The sequence below is a fragment of the Lynx canadensis genome, chromosome A2, assembly GCF_007474595.2.
Source record: "Lynx canadensis isolate LIC74 chromosome A2, mLynCan4.pri.v2, whole genome shotgun sequence".
In the NCBI taxonomy this organism is placed as follows: domain Eukaryota; kingdom Metazoa; phylum Chordata; class Mammalia; order Carnivora; family Felidae; genus Lynx; species Lynx canadensis.
In genome coordinates, this window is record NC_044304.2 from 101316344 (window position 1) to 101338887 (window position 22544).

The 22544-nt window shown below is 40.4% G+C and overlaps 1 protein-coding gene and 1 long non-coding RNA gene across 5 annotated transcripts in view; one reads left to right on the forward strand and one right to left on the reverse strand.

The window, feature by feature from the left end:
* Positions 1–10099, reverse strand: part of ICA1 (islet cell autoantigen 1) — a 150013-nt gene extending 139914 nt beyond the window's left edge. For 3 of the 4 annotated variants that reach the window (XM_032592417.1, XM_032592416.1, XM_030308012.2), the window contains exon 1: positions 9930–10000. The gene's annotated coding sequence lies outside the window, so the exon portion shown is untranslated. Of the gene's footprint in view, positions 1–9929 lie in introns of all 4 variants that reach the window. The other variant, XM_032592415.1, reaches the window with a different exon arrangement.
* Positions 10100–10448: 349 nt separating this feature from the next.
* Positions 10449–16608, forward strand: LOC116737941. Its single transcript, XR_004343295.1, has 4 exons — positions 10449–10520; positions 12358–12503; positions 14879–14921; positions 16500–16608. It is a non-coding gene; the product is annotated as an uncharacterized LOC116737941 (long non-coding RNA).
* The last annotated feature ends 5936 nt before the right edge of the window (positions 16609–22544 follow it).

Genomic DNA, 22544 nt, shown 5'->3' on the forward strand with positions numbered 1-22544 from the left:
GTATTTTATGTTAAAATGATACTTTGAATATATTGGGTTAAATAAAATATATTTAGCCAAATTATGGAAAGAGCCTAAATGGCCATCAACTGATGAATGGATAAAGAAGTTGTGGTTTATATATACAATGGAATACTACTAGGCAATGAGAAAGAATGAAATGTGGCCTTTTGTAGCAACGTGGATGGAACTGGAGAGTGTCATGCTAAGTGAAATAAGTCATACAGAGAAAGACAGATACCATATGTTTTCACTCTTATGTGGATCCTGGGAAACTTAACAGAAGACTATGGGGGAGGGGAAGGGGGAAAAAAAGTTAGAGAGGGAGGGAGCCAAACCATAAGAGACTCTTAAAAACTGAGAATAAACTGAGGTTTGATGGGGGGTGGGAGGGAGGGGAAAGTGGGTGATGGGCACTGAGGAGGGCACCTGTTGGGATGAACACTGGGTGTTGCATGGAAACCAATTTGACAATAAATTTCATATCAAAAAAATCAAAAAATAAATAAAATAAAATATATTATCTAATTTCACCTGTTCCCTTTTAGTTTTTTAAACGTGTCAACTAGTACTTTTTAAATTGCATATGTGGCTGCTATTATATTTTCGCATACATCCTTGGTCTAAGACATTGAGCAAATTAGCAAAGAGTTAGAAATTAATTTCATAATTCAAGTCACCAACATTCTGTACAGATACAAATACCTTTAAATAGTTCTTTCTCCCTAGAAGCTCTGATAATTATTGTCAGAAATGTCATTACAAAAATAAAATTTCATATATTTAAATATATATGTATATATACAAAGACTGTAGATGTGTTTATACAGACACACGTTTATAGTCTTTTTAAATGACCTACATAATGACTGCATCCACATTTTCATAATAAATTGCTTTAAAAAGGTCCAAATCTATGTATAAAATGTACTAAGAGTTTCAAATCAGATTCATGGAAATAAAAAGTACATAAACTACTATAAGACCACCAAAAAAAATTCAAAAATGAAAAGTCTCTCTCTCTCCCTACGTGTATATATATACATATGCCACATAAATATATACCTACAAATATAAAGTGTATATACATATTTACAAATGAAATACATTATATATAATTCATATACAAATATATAGAAATATATGAATGGTTAATAATATTACAGGCATGATGGAAGTATGTGAATGTAGTGACCACAACTCTACGAAATTACACACAGGCATAATGTCAGCAACTGGGGTAATTAGGGAGACATGAATGTTTACAAAGCTCATTATTTAACATTAAATTTATAAGGTGAAGTACAGCATAGAGATGATCAAATAATTTCTTATGTTTTCACAGGATCACTGAAAGTTAGGAAGAATTTATAGATCATTTAGTATAATTTCCTGTTTTCGCAGGGGGAAAGAACTAAGGCTCAGGGCTGAACAAAATTTCCAAGGCACAGAGTAAACCTTTTTTGTTAGTCTTAAATTACCGAAATATGCACACACCAGCAAGTAGTTTAAAAATGTCTATGCTATGCACAGGTCCTGTAAACAAACTACCACAGCTCCTTTCTCTGGAAATGGCGTGTATTCAAGGACTTTTCTTAGTAAGGTTGCAGCTGCTAACTCATGTTTGGGTTTGGGCTGGCTTCAGAGCAAGGGATGAAGGCAGCCCAGGTAGGGGAGGGGGGAGAAGCAATGGGACCTTAAAATAAAAGTCAGGAGCAAAGAGAAGCAGACAGAAAAGAAGTTCTGTATTTTCACATGTCACAACCAACAGAGCCCCCCTTGCCTACACTGGCTCATCTAGCTGATGGTGAGAACTAGTCAAAGATCTCTTTTCCAGATTCTCTCTAGGTTCTTAGGGAGGAAACTTGCAGGATTAAATAGCAGCAACACCCAGAGTGAGTAAGGCGCAAAACTGTTTTTTGTTTTTGATGAGGATCAGAAAAGACAGGGCCATGAGCATATACCTGGTAGTGTAGGTGGAATAACCAGGAAGTAGTAAAAGGGGCACAGGTCCAAGTCAGGAGTGCAGAGAAAAGAGAAGCAGGAAGCAGAAAGGAGGGAGTGGTGTGGCACCAATGCAAAGTTTACCAACTTCACAATGATGCCTGTGCTGCCTATGTCAACAATGAGGAGGGAGCATTAGATACAAAGATACAAATCCTGGCCTTCAAGGAGCAGCAGGTGGAAGAAAACTCCCTAGAGTGATGACCAGTCTCCCTCCTCATTCACTGTAGGGAATCACAGCTCTTGGCATTGCGCTAGGCACCTCCTCTCATAGCCTCCACTCTTCTTGCACCACTGCTCATTTCTTTGGAACTATCCAGCATCATGACTATAACTACTGCTGTTTCCTTCTTTCTGTCTGGAAGGGACAGGTCTCACTCCCTCCGCCCTTTCTCACCTTGCTCAGATAGCTGAAGACAGAATTAGCTACTATTGTTGACTGGAGTGTTCCAGAAAGCAATGTGGAAGCTGAACATTGTGTATGACACAGCTTCACTCTGCAGCTTTCACAGTGCTTGCTGGAGTACTCTCTCTAGGAATTCCTCTTGGAGCCCTGATATGCCATGCTATGAGGCCATACAGAGACACTCCAGCAACAGTCAACAATTAGCCGTCTTTGCTGTACCTGCCCATCTATTATCCCTTCCCTTCAAGTTAATCAACCTCCCTTTCTGCCCTTAGCTCATATTCTTCAACCTCTTCCTCCGGTTACCATATCTTCCTTCTCTTCACTGAGTTCTTCTAAGCCCACATAGTCTGGTTCCCTTCTCTATCATGCTACAGAAAGCTTTTCACTAGGAACCCAATTTAAATGCTCATCTCACTTGACCTTTGGCTAAGATCTCCCTCCTTGATTTCTCAGCAAACACTCTGCACTTTTGAATCTTTTCTAATTTCTTTGTTAGCTCCTCTTTCTCTGTATCCACATCTCATAGATCAGTGATCTGGAAGGTTCCAACCTTGGTTGTCTTCTTTCGCACTTTACCTCCCTCTCTGGGTGATTTAATCCACTTCTGTGGCTTCAACCAACAGCTGTATATGTCGATGACATCAAAATTAAACACCTCTCCAGGTGTCACAGTAGGGAGATGGAAATATGGATCTGGTACTCTAGAGAGGTGTTTAAATTCCCATCTCTGTATTGGAATCTTCACCTGGATGTCCCACAGGCATTTCAGATTCAGCACATCTACAACTGAACTTCTCTCTCTCCATGTGCATCTCCAAATTGTTCTTTTGGCCTGTGGTCCCTATGTTAATTACCGGCACAAAACCCACTAAATGGTCTAAGCTGGAAATGTGACTTCTCTCTCATCTTTTGCAGCCAGTCTCCAAGTTCTCTCCAATCTACCTCCTAAAAAGCTATTTTAAAAAAAAGTTTGTTTGCTTGTTTAGAGAGTGAGCGAGCAGGGGAGGGGCAGAGAGAGAAGTCCAAGCAGGCTCTGCATTGACAGCAGGGCTCAACCTCATGAACCCTGAGATCATGACCTCAGCTGAAATCAAGAGTCAGAGCTTAACCGACTGAGCCACCCAGGTGCCCCCTTCCTAAAAAGCTATTAAATGTGTCTTCTCTTTTCTATGTTGACAGCCAGGACTTAGTCGAGGACTTCAGAGGCAACACTATACCTAAATCTGCCCACTCCAATCTTTTATACCCTGGTCTGAACTACTACTATAACATGCAGATCTAATCATGCTGCCTTCCCACTCCAAATGCTTTAATTGCTTTCTCTTGCCACTAGAGAAATTCCAAAATTCTTAGCAAAAAAACCCCAATGCAAAATTCAAAAATTTTACTACACTCCACACAGAACTATTCTTTCAGACCATTTCAGAATACTAGAGCTTTCCTGAATACACTATGCCTCTTGGAGGCTTTATGAAGGTTCCTTTCCCTCAAAATGTCTTCCCCTCCTTTGTCTAACTGGCAACTTACAGTGTACTTCAAGCCTGTCCTCAAATGTCACTACCTCAGTGAAGGCTTTCCTAACTGAACACCCACCCTTGCACCCCCAGGGCCATCCCACTCCTGTCCTCGATTATAGTCCTTAACTGCCCCATGCTGCTGGTACCCCACACTCCCACTTTCCTGCACTGAGCTCATTACGTCTGCATTTCGGGCACTCCAATGCAAGTCCCTTGAGGGCAGGGACCCTAACGGGTTCATCTTTACCTTCTTACACAAAGCACAGTACCTGAAACGCAGTAGGCCTTCAGAAAATATGTGCTGAACAAAGGGCAACAATTATGTGCTACCATTCACAGAGTGCTTTACATGTGTGAAACACTTAACACCATTATTTCATGTGTGGACAGCCACCATGGAGGGGATACCACCCCATTTTGCAAGTGAGAAAAAACACTTAGAAAGGTAAAATAATTTGCCCAAAGTCAATAACTGATAAACTTAGGTTTGCTTTTGACTCTAAGCTCCTGTTTTTAACCATTCCATTCAATTCCTAGATGAAAGAGACTAAATAATGGGCTCCATTTCTATAAAAACAATGTCTCTTGGTCGCAGACTTAGGTGCTGTGTTAGTCCTAAATCCATTACCATCATGGTTCTTGTGCACAAGAAAACCTTGATGATGGACTCCTAGTGGCTTTCAGGCTCCTCAACACTAAGAAGAGGGAGCACTGGGGCACCTCGGTGGCTCAGTTGGTTGAACGTCCAACTTTAGCTCAGGTCATGATCTCGCAGACTGTGAGTTTGAGCCCCACATCCGGCTCTGTGCTGACAACTCAGAGCCTGGAGCCTGCTTCAGATTCTGTGTCTCCCTCTCTCTCTGCCCCTGCCCCACTCATGCTTTGTCTTTCTTTCTCTCACAAATAAACAAACATTAAATTTTTTTTTTTTTTAAAAAGAAGAGGAAGCACCATTTATTACAATTATCTCCTTGGTCTCTGGCTTAGGATGCACTTCTCTAGAAACACGCAGAGAAGGCTAGATTTCTCCTAAGTACCAACAGGTTTCAGACGTTGGTGTAACATTCATGCCCTATCCTGGGAACAGAGAAGTGGGTGTGAGAGATCATGATGGTGGCAAGTAATGGAATGGATTTTAATGGGTGTGCTGGAAGTAGCTGCAGGGCTCTGTAGTCCCTCCTTGTACAATACTCTCACCACTAGAACAACAGGACCTTTCCACTCCCAAATCTAGACTCTCAGGGTTGACAACATACCATTATGTACATGCTCAGTGATTCATCCCTAGACACACGTACTTCTTGTTTCTGACCCCACAGTACGGTACTGCATTCAGGTATCCTTTTCGGTCATCCTCTTTTAATTCTACTTGTTTTCTGTTAAATGCATTCTAAAATTGACTTCTTCAATTTTCTCTAATTCTAATGACATTTTACTCTCAGTTCTCTATTTTCTAATACCTCCACCACCTCTACAACTATCCAGCACACAACTGAAACCAGTCCTGTGCTTACCCTGATTAATTCATTTAATTCTGTCAACTCACAGATGATCAAAACTGCCCAAGGTCACTCAGCTAGTAAGGACACACACGTACACTGGGCTCCAGACATGAGGACTATTTGCCAGTATTCTCTTTGTAACCTGTTTACTGTGTTGGGAACTCTCTGTCTCTACTCTTAACCTTTTTCACCTGCCAAATTCCTATTGGTTTTTTAAGGTTTAACTCAGGGGTCACCTCCTCCATGGATTTCTCAGGTTTTCTATATTTGTGTGTTCTCTCACTCTCTATCATCCGGGTAAGATGCCTTGGCCATGGGCTTCATCCCCTCCCTGTTTACGGTTAAGTGTAATTAGCAGACTCTCCTATCCCCCTTATTAGGCTGTAAACTCCTTCAGAGCAGGGCAGGGTCTGGGTCTTGACTTGGGATTCCCAGTACTAGCACAGTGTGTAACATATGGCATACACATAACAAATGTTGAGTAGTGACCCCACTTCCCTGCTTTGGCCATCTGCACTAGCAAGAAAAGACTTCTCATCATGATCAAAGCCATTTTCTCAGCTCTTCATGAACTCACCGTCTCACTAGGTTTACACTGGGACAAGGAGTTGCTATTAGTTGAGGAACTACCACTTCTCAGACACTGAGCTGTATGTTTTGTGCATTATCCTGACAGGTCAACAGCATCCTCACTTTATGGATGAAACTCAAAATCAGTTATCCTATCCTGTATGACTGTCCATACAGTCATACAGAAGGAAGGCTTTGTTTAAAAGCATTATAAAATGCTGTTATGTACAGCCCTGTCCTGGAGAGAGTCATTAGTATTTGAAATTACTTACACACATACGTACACACACATCTACTGTATCAATTTAGATGTTGGAGTAGTGAAAACATGGTTAACTAGGGTTTATAGAGGTTCAAGACAGTTCTACCCATATGCATTCTCTAGGTAAATCATGCCTGTAGTCTTCAGTTTCTATCAGATAAAGAGGGATTATAATACCTACTTAGTTCAAAGGGGTTGAATATAAAAAAAGATCATGTTTGCCAAAATGCTTTGTTAAAACAATCGTTGGAGGCCCATTTTAGAGCAGTACGCTGGATGAAGAGTTTAGAGCAGTGTTTCTCAGAGTGGTGGCATCAGAGCCACATGAAGTGTTAACAGCAGATGGGAGAAGCCAGGCGAGGAGTCCACATTTAACAAGTTCCCAAATGATCCTATCGGACACAAAAGTTTGATAAATACCAGGTTAGGACAATGCTTCTCAAGCTTTAATGTACACATGAATCACTTGGAGATCTTGTTAAAATGCAGATTTGAATTCAGGGAGCCTGGGGGGTGGGGGGAGGGCAGGTTGAGATACCGCATGTCTAACAAGCTCCCAGGGGAAGCCAATGTTACTGGTCTATGGATCACATTTGAGTGGCAGGGGGTTGGAAGATCTATTCCCACTGGAACAAATTAGCTTTGCTTTGTTCCTGGACCACAGATTGAATCTCCCAGCCTCGGGGAGTATTCCGGAAAGCCCAGGCCCTTAGTATTGCTACAACACACTTGAACTGTTCAAAACCAAATTGGAACGCATTCCCTATCTCAGGAGAAGAGCAGTAGCATCCTCTCCAGACACAGATAGCACATAGGTTTAGCATGTAAAAGAATAAATCACTATTACTTGAGTCCTATTTACTGTGCAAAGCACTTAAATGTATTATTTCTAATTCTGACTACAACCCTACAAGGTCGATATTCTTGCTCTGTAGATAAGGAAATGATGACATCTATAGAGAGCCTAAGTTACTTGCTCAAAGTCACATGGCTAGTTGGGGGTTGCAGCTGGGCTTCCAATCCTGCTCTTTTGGGATTCAAAGCCTATGTGCCCTCTGCACATCCTCCATGATGCTAGCTAGGTATGATTGTGGTACAAAATGTGACAGCTTAGGGAAAAAATGGGAAAAAACATTTTCTCCTCTATCAGTCTTTGAGTTCAAGGCTCTGCCAAGGCAGATTCCAGAAGGGGGTGAGGATGGGGATAGGGTTAATTAATTAGTGATCTGTAATACCTTATGAACAATAACAGGCAGATTGCATCTTTGTCCATGGTCCCCATAAATCTGATAATACAGATGGAATAAAAAGGACATCTGTGACCAGTGCACTAATCCTAAATGTTGCCACCTACCCTCAGGCTTCTAGCTGTGGAACTCAACCAATAACAAGGAAAAGTTCTTTCTGATCCTTATGGCCTATCAACTTTTGCACCTTCTCTTATATGAGGCTTCTGTAACCCTGAACTTCACACCAATTCAGGTTGACCCTACCATGTCACTTCATGGTTGCCACACTTCCCTGCCTCTGATAAAACTGCTTGCACCTGAAAAAAAAAGAGGACTGTTTAGTCAAATATATTGAAAGTGCAGCAATCTTGAAGATTTTCTTTTGAATAACACAATCTTCTGTATTTGTCATAAGGTTGACATGTAGAGAAATGCATAGCAATAAAGATGCTCAGAGAAATCAGATACTCAAGTGTACCAAATGGAGGAAAGACAAATATGAATTAAACTCTCTAGGCATTTACCGTCCAGTGCCTTTACCATTTAATGACCCATGGGGGGAGGATCCACACTCAGTTTTTTAAACCCCAGGTTGTGTTGGGGCGCCTGGGTGGCGCAGTCGGTTAAGCGTCCGACTTCAGCCAGGTCACGATCTCGCGGTCCGTGAGTTCGAGCCCCGCGTCGGGCTCTGGGCTGATGGCTCAGAGCCTGGGGCCTGTTTCAGATTCTGTGTCTCCCTCTCTCTCTGCCCCTCCCCCGTTCATGCTCTGTCTCTCTCTGTCCCAAAAATAAATAAAACGTTGAAAAAAAAATTTTAAAAAAATAAAAAAAAACCCCAGGTTGTGTAACTGTCATTTTCCAAACACATATCTTTAATGACAGAACTGTTTATCTATATAATGCAAAATAATACAACTGAAAAGCCACATCTCCTGTAATTATATACACGGTAATCTAAAACCAGACAGCGATATTTGAACTATTAAGAATTATAAACTGATTTTGCCCCTATTGTATTCTCTACACATGACGTTTCAAAAATAAAGACCGAAACCTAAAAACAAACTGGTTTGAAACCCACTTTAAAGTATTTTTAGACTGGTGTGTGTGATTTAAATAGAAGCTAAGAAACTGAGTCTGGAACATTGATCTCGTTTATAAGCATTTCTTATTTCACTCCCAAACCCCAGGAACAGTTCAGATCTCAGAAAATGTAAACCAAAGGTCCACAGAAACCAATTTGAGATTTTTCTGGAGAGACTACTGAAATGTTTGGACAGGAACATGTTTGCAATGAGTCATAATTTATAAGATCTTAATGGCCAATGCCTTCGGTGCCTTTCTTCCTACATTCAATATCATTCTCAAACCAGCTGGTGATACATTTTCCAGGCCCTAATGATTTTTATGAAGTTACCAGATCTGTTTCTAAGGTTGCTACCTAGCACCTTTTCTAGTGCTGATTTTGTAATGCTATCTAAACAGAAAAGAACCTGATTCTCTTCCTAAATTGCAAATCTCTCTAACCAGGCAGTTAATGTCTTTCCCCAGCGAAAGGACACAGTACTTTTAAGACCCCCAAGGAGAAGCTGAGGGGACTTGGGGACAAAACAAGAAAAAAAAAAAAAAAAAAAAAAAGTGGAAAAGGAAGGGAAGGGGGCCTCTGGGCACAGGCAGACATAATAACAGGATATGTTCGCTTCTAGAGGAAGCAGGAGCTGCAATAGCCCGAGGGCAGGAAAGGCGGAGCCAGTAGCAACCTAAGGAAACCGGGCGCGCGAGGGTTTGCACGGACCTGGCCCACTTAGGGACTCGTGGTCCAGTCGGGTCCAAGGCTGGTGAGCACCTCACCCGCTGGAGACCAAGCTCAGGCCAACTGGCACTAGTGGTTATAAAGAGGCACCCATCTGCTCCCTGCCACCTCCGCCAAAGATGGGCAATGGGGCGAAGAGAAAAGCAAACACCAGGCGCCGCGGCAGGTGAACTTGTCAACAAGTCAGCCCCAGACGCAAGTCCCTGCCCAGAAGGGACCTCGGGGTCCCGGGGCCGCAGCTGCTGGGAAGGCGAGGCACGGCGTGGGTGGAGTGGGCTGGCGTGGGTGGGGGTGCCGCGGGCGCTGGGGCAGGAGATGCGGCCCGCGCCCCGAACGCTTCCCTCCCGCTCCCCCGGGATTGACGCACGCTCTCATGGCGCGCGCATCCTCCAGACCTGCCCAGGCCCGAGGGAGGAGGCGGGGGAGGGGTAGGGGCTGTAGCGGTTCCCACACGCGGACCAGGGACTGGAGGAGGCGACCCGCCTGTCTGTCACCCGCCGCCCGCGGAGGGCACAGTTGGCGGCCCCAGGCTGGCGCCCCGACCTCCGCGGCTGCCGGGCGTCTCCCGCTGCAGCCTGCAGCCCGCCCGGCGCGCCCCCGCCCCGACCCCGGACGGCAGGTACCTCGGAGCCCCGGCCCCCGAGAGCCTCCTGGCCGCGGTCGGAGCGTCCCTCCAGCTCCCTCATCCGACGTCAGCGTCAGCAGAAGGCGAGGGAAGGGGCGGGGGGAGCGCAGGAACCGGCCCTTCCTGCGGCGGTCGCCGCCAGCCGGAATAGCAGCCGGCGGAGCCCGTGCGCGCCGCAGCGCAGCGCAGCGGCCGGGGGGAGCGGGCGGCCTCGCCTCCCAGCGAACGCCGGCGCCCTGGGCGCCGCCGCCTCGCCTCCCCTCCCTTCCTCTCTCCTCGGGAGACGCCCGGCAGGGCGACCCCTCCCAGCAGGACCCTGGCATCCGGAGGAGCGAGGGGGCGAAGGCCTCACCTTTTGGGGGGCGGGTCCGGGATGAGGGGGGTGAACCTCCCTCTCTCTCTCCTCCCTGGGGACTTTCCTCGACCCCCATCTCCTGGGGTATCCCCCGCTCGGATCTACCGCTCTGGGTGACCCCACCCCTGCTCTCCCGCAGGTGTTCCACGTGTCCATAGCGTTTACGTCACAATGACCTGGCCGACAGGTGGGAGCCGCAGCGAACGCCCCAGGGTTCCCTCTGCGCTGTGCACGGTGCGTCCTACTCGCTTCCACGTAAGACTCGTGTGGCTTTAGAAAACAGGAGACTAAATGACTTCAATGCCAAGAAAAGTTACAGGGGCCTTTATCTGGAAATCAACTTTGAGCTTAAAGGAGAAAGGCTATGTGAAAAAAAAAAAAAAAAACAACTGTGTATGTATATGTATGTGTGTGTGTGTGTGTATATATATATATATATATATAGTAATTTCATCAAGAAAAAAAAAACAAGCTCTTGTCTTTAGAGTACCCTGCGTTGATCACACAAAGAGAAGGTGTTGCAATAGGTGCTTCCTAAAATTATGCTAAAAAGCAATCCCAATGTGTTATGTATGACTCAATCCCTGGTTATGTTATATATTTATAACTAAGTCCATAGAGTAGTCACTGGTTGAAACAATTTAACAATGGAATGGAAAATGGTTACTGACTAATGATGCACAGCTAATATGAACAGGCTACTATGTGTCAGGCATATGCTGTATACTTTACCTTTAATCCTTGCTGTAACCCGGTGCTGTAGGTGGAGTTATTATCCCTATGTACAGATGAAGACACTGCCCAGAGTGCCTTTAAGGCGTTCAGCTCATAGCATATTCAGCAGGGAGTTGAATCCAGGGTTTTCTGAACCATACATAAGAGGTTTAGCTTAATCTTAGGATAGAAAGGTGCCTAACCAAGGTAGATAGAGAAAAAAGTATAGGTGATGTTAACATTTAAATAGAAAGTAAAATGGTACAGCTCCATAAATTTATATAACCTTAAAAGTTGACATTATTCTTTGGATGTATTCTTCAGGGATTCTGTTTGTCATAGACAGATTTGAGTTCGTTCTAGTATGTCACAAAATACAAAGCCGAGAAAACATCAAATCCTTAATAAATGTTTACAAATAAGTACTGAATTAATATGATCTACAAAATAGCAAATTGTTGAAAAGCTGAAATTCAAGAGGAACTTTGGAAGAGAAAAACATAGTTCCTATATATTTGGCTTTTATAAGAAGCACTCAAAGTAACCCATTAACAACACAGACCAAATTATTTTTGCTGTTTGTACGAAGGAAAAAAAAAACACAAAACCCTTTAAAATAAGAAACAAAGGCTTCTTTGTGAAGGCAAGACAATTAAGATGTTTTGTTTTAGGGGCGCCTGGGTGGCGCAGTCGGTTAAGCGTCCGACTTCAGCCAGGTCACGATCTCGCGGTCCGTGAGTTCGAGCCCCGCGTCAGGCTCTGGGCTGATGGCTCGGAGCCTGGAGCCTGTTTCCGATTCTGTGTCTCCCTCTCTCTCTGCCCCTCCCCCGTTCATGCTCTGTCTCTCTCTGTCCCAAAAATAAATAAACGTTGAAAAAAAAAAATTTAAAAAAATAAAAAAATTAAAAAAAAAAGATGTTTTGTTTTAAAATATTTAATTCTAAGAACCATTAATGTGTAAAAACATTATTTGGAATTTTAAAAAATATTATCTCTAACAGAATAAAGTGCTATTTCTAACATAGTAGGTGCTCCATGGATGTTGGGTGAATGTATCAATCAGTTGTTTGAAACACTGGGAAATAGATCACAAAATTTCCTGACTCCCTAATGTTCTCCTTTCCACCAGTGGTGATTTACTAGTTACATGAAAATGTATTAGAAACCCTATTTATCAAAGGCTGGCTTTGTGGAAGATACTTAAATTTGTTACAAGAAAGCCAGTAGAACACAGGTTGATAGTGTATTCGCAGTATCTTCTCAAAATGCAGATAATTGGAACACAAGCTTTGGAGGAAATGAGTACAAAAGCTGATTTATGTAACCAATTACTCAGGTTTCTTTTACTTCTCTAAAGGCCAAGGTGAAAACTTGGGCGGTGACTCAAACAATGCAAGCGAAAAGTGGCTTTGAAGACAGTGTCTTAAGGTGAACAAATATGTTCTACAAGCAGTATCAGGTCAGCATGGCACTGAAATTCCTTGGGCTCCCAGAGAGTTTCAGGTAAATCTTTAAATGACTTTTTATCATTATTGTTGTCCTAACATTAGGATATTTCAGAAAGGAAATCATAAACTCATGCTCATTCTATATCACCACAATGAGGGTTTTTCCTTCTCATTAAAAAAAAAAAAAATGCTCCATCTATAAACTTCCATTTGTTTCTGGATATCCAGTTGTTTCAGTCTTACAAAGTACCTGAAACAATTTCTAAAAAGAGAATGGCTATTGAATGATGGGATCTGAAATTAAGAAAAATTATACAGTAATATACATTTTGAAGAGTGTAACAGGATGACAAAAAAACTTTTCCACAGAATAAATAAATACGTATTCAATTTAATGATTTTTTGAGAGGTTCCAAGGCTCAAGATGTGCTAATAGAACCACATGAATTAGGAATTGTGTTAGGCTGTCATTAACAGAGACCCAGAGTAGGAGTGGATTGAATGAGGTAAAGGTTTATTTTTTCTCACATTAAGGAAATTGGAAAGTAGTCTGGAGTTGGTGTGGCCTCTGATGGATCATCAGGGTTTTTACCTCCTCTCCTTTTATTTCATCATTCAAAGCAAAGCAATATTGCTTAAAGGTAAAATCCAGGCAAGGATGTGGAGAAGTAGAAACCTTCATGTGTTGCTGGTGGGAATGTAAAATGTTGCAGTTGCTGTAGGAGACCATCTAGCAGTTCCTCAAATGATTAAGCATAGAGTTACCAGATGGCCCAGCAATTCTACTCCAAGGTGTATCTTTCCAAGAGAAATGAAGGCCTCTGTCCACACAAAAACTTGCACACAAATGTCTATAGAAGCATTACTCAAAATAGTCAAAAGGTGGAAACAATCCAATTGTGCATCAGTGGATGAATGGGAAACAAAATGTATTATATCTGTATAATGGAATATGATTGGGCCATGAAAAGGAATGAAATACTGGTACATGCTGTAACTGGGATGAACCTTGAAAACACGCTAATTGAAGAAAGCCAGCCACAAAAGTCCATATATTATATGATTCCATTTTTGCAAAAGTCTAGGGTAGGGAAATCTACAGAGACAGGAAGTAGACTAACGATCATTTAGGGCATACACTTGTATAAGTGTATGTATGAATGTATGTATACAAACTGTTAATCTACATATAATACAGTATATTTGAGTGGACTGTTGATGTATATTTTTAGGTTGTATTTTTAATGTTCTGAGTGCCCCTTATGCTTTCAGCCAACATGAGCAAATAGGGCAGAATGCCTTTCTTCCTTTTGGGAACCATAATGCAAATGAGTGCCTTACCACTCATCTGGACAGATAATTATAGTTTCCCACTTCTCCTTTTATTTTCTGACTCATCTTTGACAGCATCATATATACTTATGGTACCTGTTTTAGAGTCAGATGCTAAGATAGAGCTTAAGCTACTGTTTTTATCAATAATAATAATAAGAGCTATACATATAAATCTCTTCAAAGCTCAAGTCATTAATAAGACAAAAATCACTTCTCCTGGAGTTGCTGGGAGATTAAAATTAGATAATCTGTAAGAATAAGTTTAGGAAAAACTGATGTTTTAAAAATTATTACTGGGGCGCCTGGGTGGCTCAGTTGGTTGAGCATCCAACTTCAGCTTGGGTCATGATCTTGCAGTTCATGAGTTCGAGCCCCACATCGAACTCTGTGCTGACAGCTTGGAGTCTGGAGTCTGCTTCGGATTGTGTCTCCCTCTCTCTCTCTGCCCTTCCCCCACTCGTGCGCGCACGTGCGCTCGCTCTCTCTCTCTTTAAAAAATAAATAAACAGGGGCGCCTGGGTGGCGCAGTCGGTTAAGCATCCGACTTCAGCCAGGTCACGATCTCGCGGCCCGTGAGTTCGAGCCCCGCGTCGGGCTCTGGGCTGACAGCTCAGAGCCTGGAGCCTGTTTCCGATTCTGTGTCTCCCTCTCTCTCTGCCCCTCCCCCGTTCATGCTCTGTCTCTCTCTGTCCCAAAAATAAATAAATAAACATTAAAAAAAATAATAATAATAAAAAAATAAAAAATAAATAAACATTAAAAAAATTTATTATCAAACTTACTGTCTGATTTTATTGGTGATAGAAATTTAACTTAAACTAAATTTTATTGGCAAAAATGAAATCATTTATTCCCTGTATTGTGTAATACTTAAAGAGGAATTAGATGTACTCAACTAAGTATCTTGACCAATTTTGGTTTAATTTTTATCACCATTTGTGCTCTTTCATAGCAAAATAAAGCTTTTATACTCTCAGTAGAGCTAGTTATGTCTTCAAGCAAATTTGCATGCACATGTGAAAATAGAACAAATGTTTAATTAATAGCATTAACTTTTGTTAATTAAAATTAACTTCCTTTCCCTTCAAAATTAAGGCTTCAATGAAGAGAGGAGATTTATTTTACACCGAAGAGAAAGGTAATTATTTTCATTCCCATACCAGCTTAGATTTTTGGGTAAATAACACCCTGCCTCTTCACTCCCAGTATCATCCATTGGAACTTATGCAAGAATAATGCTGATGATAACATCAAATGGGACATCTTATCGACTATTTTGTCTGTCATGTATCTTCTGGTATAATTCTGCTTTTGACTAGGAACTATGTTGCAGTTGGGGCAAACCTCAGCCCAGGGTTCAGAGCTCTGCCTCTGGTCTCATATGTGAGACTGTGTCCCCCAAGGCAGACATAGGGCTAATGACCCCTTAAAGGGTCACTGTCTGGTAAGGAATAGGATTTACCTGAAAGAATAGGATGGAACTTTCTAGGTCTTTGGTCTTCTCCTCCTCGCCAGAGGGACAATTTAAAAGAATCACTAAGAACCCTGGTGCAGATAATAAAGGTAATTCAGGTGAAGCATGGACTAACCATTTGGTTTAATCATGAGGTTAAGAGGCTGATTTAGGACTATAAACCATATTTCCTAACTCCCAGTCAGGTGCACTTTTCCTCTTCTAGTTTTAACTCTGTCACTAACTTACTTTAGCAGAGATTGTTAATCGTTTCCCAGTATTTTTTCTCCCCACACCCACAGTAATATAAATTTCAGCTGAGTATACATTGTTGCCCAGTTGTGGACTATATTTTCTAGCTTTCCTGGCTTCAAGGTATGGTCATGTGACCAGGCTTTAGCCAATAGCATATGACTGAAAGACACATATGTAACTTTTGGGTCATGCTGTTGAAAGAAACACACCCTCACCTTTATCTTGCCCCTTTCTCACTGGTTGGATCACCTTTGGCCATGAAGGTGAGGGCAATATATTGGTGATAGTAAGAAACTTGGATTCCTGACCACTTGATCTGCCACACTGCCCTGGTCCTCCTGCATGGGTTATTTTATGAGAAGGAAATAAAGTCCAGTATTTTTTAAGCCACTATGTTTCTTTGATATTATTACAACCCAGCCTTTATCCTAATAAATTCGTCTACTCCATGATGTTGGATTAGATCTTCATTTTCCATGAAGTTTATATTCTAAAACAATGTTTCTCAATTTGTGGGTCACAGGACCTCAATTTGAGGGCCTTTGGTGTTAATACAAAGGATGTTAATGTATTTGGTGTTAATACAAAGGGATATGGATCTTTAACCAGTAACATCTGCAGACAAAACACCTGCTTCAGAAATAAAAATTGTGATTTTTGAAATACATATTACGTGATTATAAAACAAAAGTTTTTCAAAATTAGTGAATTTCTTGAAATGCAGCTAATGAATCTTTTAGCTTTGTTCATTTGAAAAAGTCTATTTCACCTTTGTTTTTGAAGTACTTTTTCACTGGTAAAGAATGCCAGTTGACATTTTTTTCTTCAGTACTTTAAAGATGTTGCTATGTTGTGTTCTAGCTTATATTGTTTCAGGCATGAAATCTGTCATCTTTATCTTTGGTCCTCTGTGTCTTATTTTTGGCCACTTTTTAACATTATTTTCCCTTATAACTAGTTTTACAAAACTTGATTACAATGTCCTTGGTATTGTTTTTTTTCTTATAGTTTTCGGTTTGTTGAGCTTCTCAGTGCTGTGGGTTTCTTGTTTAATTCGAACTGTGAAAAACTTCAACCATACCCAGAATAACCAACACAATATTGAAGGAGAGAAACAAAGTCAAAGGACTGACACTACCTGACTTCAAGACTTACTGTGTAGCTACAGTAATCAAGGTAGTGTGATACTGGCAAAAGAATAGACAACTGGAACAATGGAGCAGAATAGAGAACCCAGAAGTAGAGACCTGCAAATATAGTCATCTAAACTTTGATAAAGAAATAAAGGCAATTCAATGGAGAAAAACATAGTCTTTTCAACAAATGCTGTTGGAACAACTGGACATCTACATGCCAAAAAATGCATCTAGACACAGACCTTATATCTTTCACAAACATTAACTCAAAGTGGATGAAAAACCCAAATGTAAAACACAAAACTATAAACCCTCTAGAAGATAATGTAGGAAAAAATTTAAACAACCTCAGGTATGGTGATGACTTCTTCGATAAAACACTAAAGGCACAATCCAGAAAAGAAAAAAATGGGGTTGTATGGAAACCAACTTGACAATAAATTTCATATATTAAAAAAAAGTATGGAAACCAATTTGACAATAAATTTCATATATTAAAAAATTTAAAAAAATCTAAAAATGGGCAAATTGGACTTCATTAACCTCAAACACTTCTGCTAAATACACTGTCAAGAGAATGAGAAGACAAACCACACACTAGGAGAAAATATTTTCAGAGAACATCTGATAGGCGCACCTGTGTGCCTCAGTCGATTAGGCATCTGACTTCGGCTGAGGTCACAATCTCATGGTTCCTGAGTTTGAGCTCCACCTTGGGATCTGTGCTGACAGCTCTGAGCATGGACCCTGCTTTGGATTCTGTGTCTCCCTCTCTCTGTTCCCTTACCCCGCACAAGCTCTGTCTCTCAAAAATAAATAAATGTTTAAAAAAATTAAACTATAAAGAACTTATCAAACTCACCACCCAAAACACAAATAATCCAGTGAAAAAATGGGCAAAAGACATGAATATACACTTCTTAAAAGAAGGTGTCCACATGGCTAACACACATGAAAAAATGCTCAGTATCACCATCATCAAGGAAATACAAATCAAAACCACAATGATATACCACCTCACACCAGTCGGAATGTCTAAAATTAACAACTCAAGCAACAACAGATGTTGGCGAGGATGTGGAGAAAGAGGATCTCTTTTGCATTGTTGGTGGGAATGCAAGCTGGTGCAGCCACTCTGGAAAACAGTATGGAGCTTCCTCAGAAAACTAAAAATAGAACTACCCTACAACCCAGCAATTGCACTACTAGGTATTTATCCAAAGAATACAGGTGTGCTGTTTCGAAGAGACACATGCACCTCAATGTTTATAGCAATGCTATCAACAATAGCCGAAGTATGGAAAGAGCCCAAGTGTCCATTGACAGATGAATGGATAAAGAAGATATCCTATGTATATACAATGGAGTATTATTCGGCAATCAAAAAGAATGAAATCTTGCCATTTGCAACAACGTGGATGGAACTAGAGGGTATTATGCTAAGTGAAATTAGAAAAAGACAAATATCATATGACTTCACTCATGTGGAATTTAAGATGCAATATAGATGAACATAGGAGAAGGGAAGCAAAAATAATATAAAAATAGGGAGGGGGACAAAACATGAGACTCTCAAATATAGAGAAGAAACAGGGTTTCTGGAGAGGTTGTGAGTTGGAGGGTGGCTAAATGGTCAAGGGGCATTGAGGAAGACAGTTGTTGGGATGAGCACTGGGTGTTATATGTAGGGTTTGAATCCCTGTATTCTACTCCTGAAATCACTATTGCACTACATGCTAACTAACTTGGATGTAAATTTTTGAAAAATTAAAAAAAAATCTGATAACAGTCTTTTCCAAAATATACCAAAGAAATGTTAAAATTCAACAATAAGAAAATGAATAACTCAATAAATGGGCAAAAATTTTGAACAGACTCCTCACCAAAGATGATATACAGATGCCAAATAAGCATTTTAAAAAGATGCTGAATATCCTATGTAATTAAGAAATTGCAAATTTAAACAATGAGATATCACTGCACATCTATTAGAATGTCTAAAATCCAAAACATTGAAAACATCAAATATTGGAGTGGATGTGGAACAAAAGGAATTCTCGTTTATTGCTGGTGGGAATGCAAAATGGTACAGCCACTTTGGAAGACACTCTGGTAGTTTCTTACAAAACTAAACTTACTCTTACCGTAGAGTCCTACAATTACTTTTCTTACAATTACTTTACCCAAATGATTTGAAAACATGTCCACACAAAAACCTGCACGTGAATGTTTATAGCAGCTTTATTCACAATTGCCCCAAATTGAGAGCAACTAAGATGTCCTTCAATAGATGACTGGATAAACAAACTGTAGTACATCCACACAGTAGAATATTAATCAGTGTTAAAAAAATTGCTATCAAGACATGAAAAGACATGAAGAAACCTTAAAAGCATATTGCTAAATGAAAAAACCAGTCCATAAAGGCCACACTGTATGATTCCCGCTATATGACATTTTGGAAAAGGCAAAACTATGGGGACAGTAAAAAAAAAAAAAAAAAAAAAAAAAAAAAAATCAGTTGCCAGGGACTTGGGTGGAAGGAGGGAGAGATAAATGTTTTTTCCTAATATCTAATATTTTGAGAGGCATTTGTCTGTTTTAGTTATTTTAGAGGGGGCTATAAATCTGGTCCCTATTATTCCATCGTGATCAGAAGCCCCTTTATTAATGATTTAATAGTAACCTTGCATTATGTATTTTCTTGACCAATATATATTATATATATTACTGCTATTTTGTGGGGGATAATCTAGGAATTTTTTTTTATATTGAAGAACAGTCCTTACAAATGCTCCAACTGAAAGGGCAGGGACAAGCAATTCATAAAAGAAGAAATTAAAATAGTAAAAATGAAAAATATACTCATTTGCAATAAATTTTTTTCAACTTAAAACATTTTCACCAATCATACTGGCAGACATGATAATGCTCAGGCTTGATAGGGATATGGGAAGTGGACACTGACATACTCTCATAAACAGAGGATAGAAGCCAAAATTTTACGCACCTTAATGGGGGGCAGTTTGGCAATTTATACAATATATTAATTGTGCATATTTTGTGACACTGCATTTCCACTTTTAGGATATTTTCTCTGAAGAAATTATTAGTTGAGAGTAAAAAAGTGAGCATATGAAGATGAGCATCACAACACTGTTTATAATGTTAAATTCTGAAAGCAGTAAATTGTCCATCTAAAGGAAGGATTAGTTAATTAATTATGCATTTAGTACACTTACATATTGGAATGCTGACAGCTATTAAAAAGAATGAGGTCAAAGTATTTTTTTTAATATGATTTATTTTCAAGTTGGTTAACATACAGAGTATACAGTGTACTCTTGGTTTTGGGGGTAGATTCCCGTGATTCATTGCTCACATACAATACCTGGTGCTCATCCCAAGAAGTGCCCTCCTCAATGCCCATCACCCATTTTCCTTTCTCCCCCACACCCTCCATCAACCCTCAGTTCTCTGTATTTAAGAATCTCTTATGGTTTGCCTCCTTCCCTCTCTGTTTGAAACGATTTTTTCCCCTTCCCTTCCCCCATGGTCTTCTGTTAAGTTTCTCAAGATCCACATATGAGTGAAAACATATGAAATCTGTCTTTCTCTGGCTGAGTTATTTCACTTAGCATAATACTCTCCAATTTCATCCATGTTGCTGCACATGGTAGGATTTCATTCTTTCTCATTGCCAAGTAGTATTCCATTGTATATATAAACCACATTTTCTTTATCCATTCTTCAGTTGATGGATATTTAGGCTCTTTCCATAATTTGGCTGTGGTTGAAAGCACTGCTATAAACATTGGGGTGCATGTGCCCCTATGAATCAGCACTCCTGTATCCTTTAAATAAATTCCTAGTAGTGCTATTGATGGGTCATAGGGTAGTTCTATTTTTAATTTTTTGAGGAATCCCCACACTGTTTTCCAGAGCGGCTGCAGAGGTCAAGGTATTTTTAAATGAAAATAGCTGCTTGCACAACACCATGTGAAATATGATTCTATTTAAGTAAATATTTTATGTTAACTATATATTTACACTCACTAAAATGTTAACAGGCTGTCTCGAGGGAGTGATCTCTTTTTGGATGTAGTTGGAGGTGGGGGTTTTCACTTATACTCTTTAATAATATTTGGCTTTTTTGAAGTGTACATAGAGCATTTTACAGTTTGCAAAATTAGGATGATTTAAATTTTGACACTAGAAAAAATGGTTGTCACATTTGAAAATATTTGGAAATACTGGTTTATCTAACACTGATTTGTATTCTAAAATTCCTTTTTGATTTAATATTTTATTCCAATCTCTAGACTAACCTTGAGATTCTTCCAAGTGCTAGATAGAAGTCCATGCCTTCTTTCTCCTTGCTGCTGCCACATGACAAAGGTGAATTGCTTAGGTAAAGCTTGGTTGCTTCCTGATTGGGGTGGGGGGGTGCATACACTGGCTCAAATTCTTCTTTTTTTCCTCATATTTCAAGTGACTTTATTGCTGGGTGACAATCTTGGGCTGGTTATAGGAAACATACATATAGGCATTTGGAGTTGGAAAGCTAGAAGTGGTTCTAGTAACTTCTCTGGGGGATCAGAGGTTGTTCAGATTTGAGTGGAAAGGGAGGATCATGAATTGACTTTACATTAAAGATCTTTTCCTCCAGAGCTCTTTCTCTTACTTATCTCTACAGGCTTAAAAACCTCAAAATTATTTTGAATTCCTTTCTAGTAGTTTGCTGCATGTCTTCAATTAGTCGTTAAATCCCTGTTCATTACAGGTTTATGATTCATAACAAGAAACTACAGTTTCTTTTCTAGTGTCTCTCAGCTGTTCTGTCCATTTTTCTCAGTTTTATCTCCATTGCCTTTCCAACTCTGGCTGTTTCTCATCTGGAAATTAAAAATTTCTTTCCATCCAGGATTGTATATTTAGACCAATACTAAGTCAGTTAAGATTGTTACAATATGTGTTTTAAGTACTTAATTTTGCATCTAACCTGAGAATTGCATGTGTGTGTGTGGATGTGGGTGTGTGATTGTGTGGGTTGGTGGGTTATGGTGGCTTGGGATGGGGAGGGTGGATGTGTAAGGTAAGAGAAGACAGAACCTATGCCTTAGAATTACACTTTTTAAGTATGACGTTAATTAAACTCTATTATCATAGTCTGGCTTCATTCCCAGCTACAAAATCTTCCAAAGGTTACATCAAAATCAAATGCCTGATCAAGCAATTCAACACCTTTATCAGTCCTAATTTGCCTTGCTCACCTGCCAACATTGATTTCCGCTTGTCCTCTCTTGTTCATACCCCCTACATCAACGCTCCCACCCACCCCTGGATGCATTCACACAAGAATGACCACTGTCACCAGGTGCCAAGGCCAGACTTGCCCTGAAGGTGTTCCTCAGCTCCCAGTTGGGAGGGTCCAGTAACTCCTGGCACTCCTGTTTTCACTACTACCACTTCTACCACAACACTGTCTTGTAAGAGTTCTTATTAAATGCTTCCTAAAGCAATCTGAAATGAAAATTGTCTCAATTAGGAAAATAAAGACTATTGGACTGAAAACCCAGAGCCAGTTCAAGCAGTTTGCATTTTCGCACAAGAGACGTACACAGGCAGTCAGACCTTTGATGGCAAGGACTCTGCCTTCTTCATGTGTGTGTCCCTTAGCACATCTGCCAGCGTGCCTCAGATGTACAATCTTAGGTGTTCTGTGAAAATCTGTTGAATTCATGGATGATTTGTATACAAATGGACCCTTTGAAGGTGGAGTGGCCAGTTATTTCCCTTGGCTTCGTTTTGTTAAAGCCTCTCCATTAATTCTTAGCCATTTTTAATACCTAACTTTGACATTCAATACTAATATTTTATAATATTGATACTGTGTAATATTCTTTAATACAGTTTT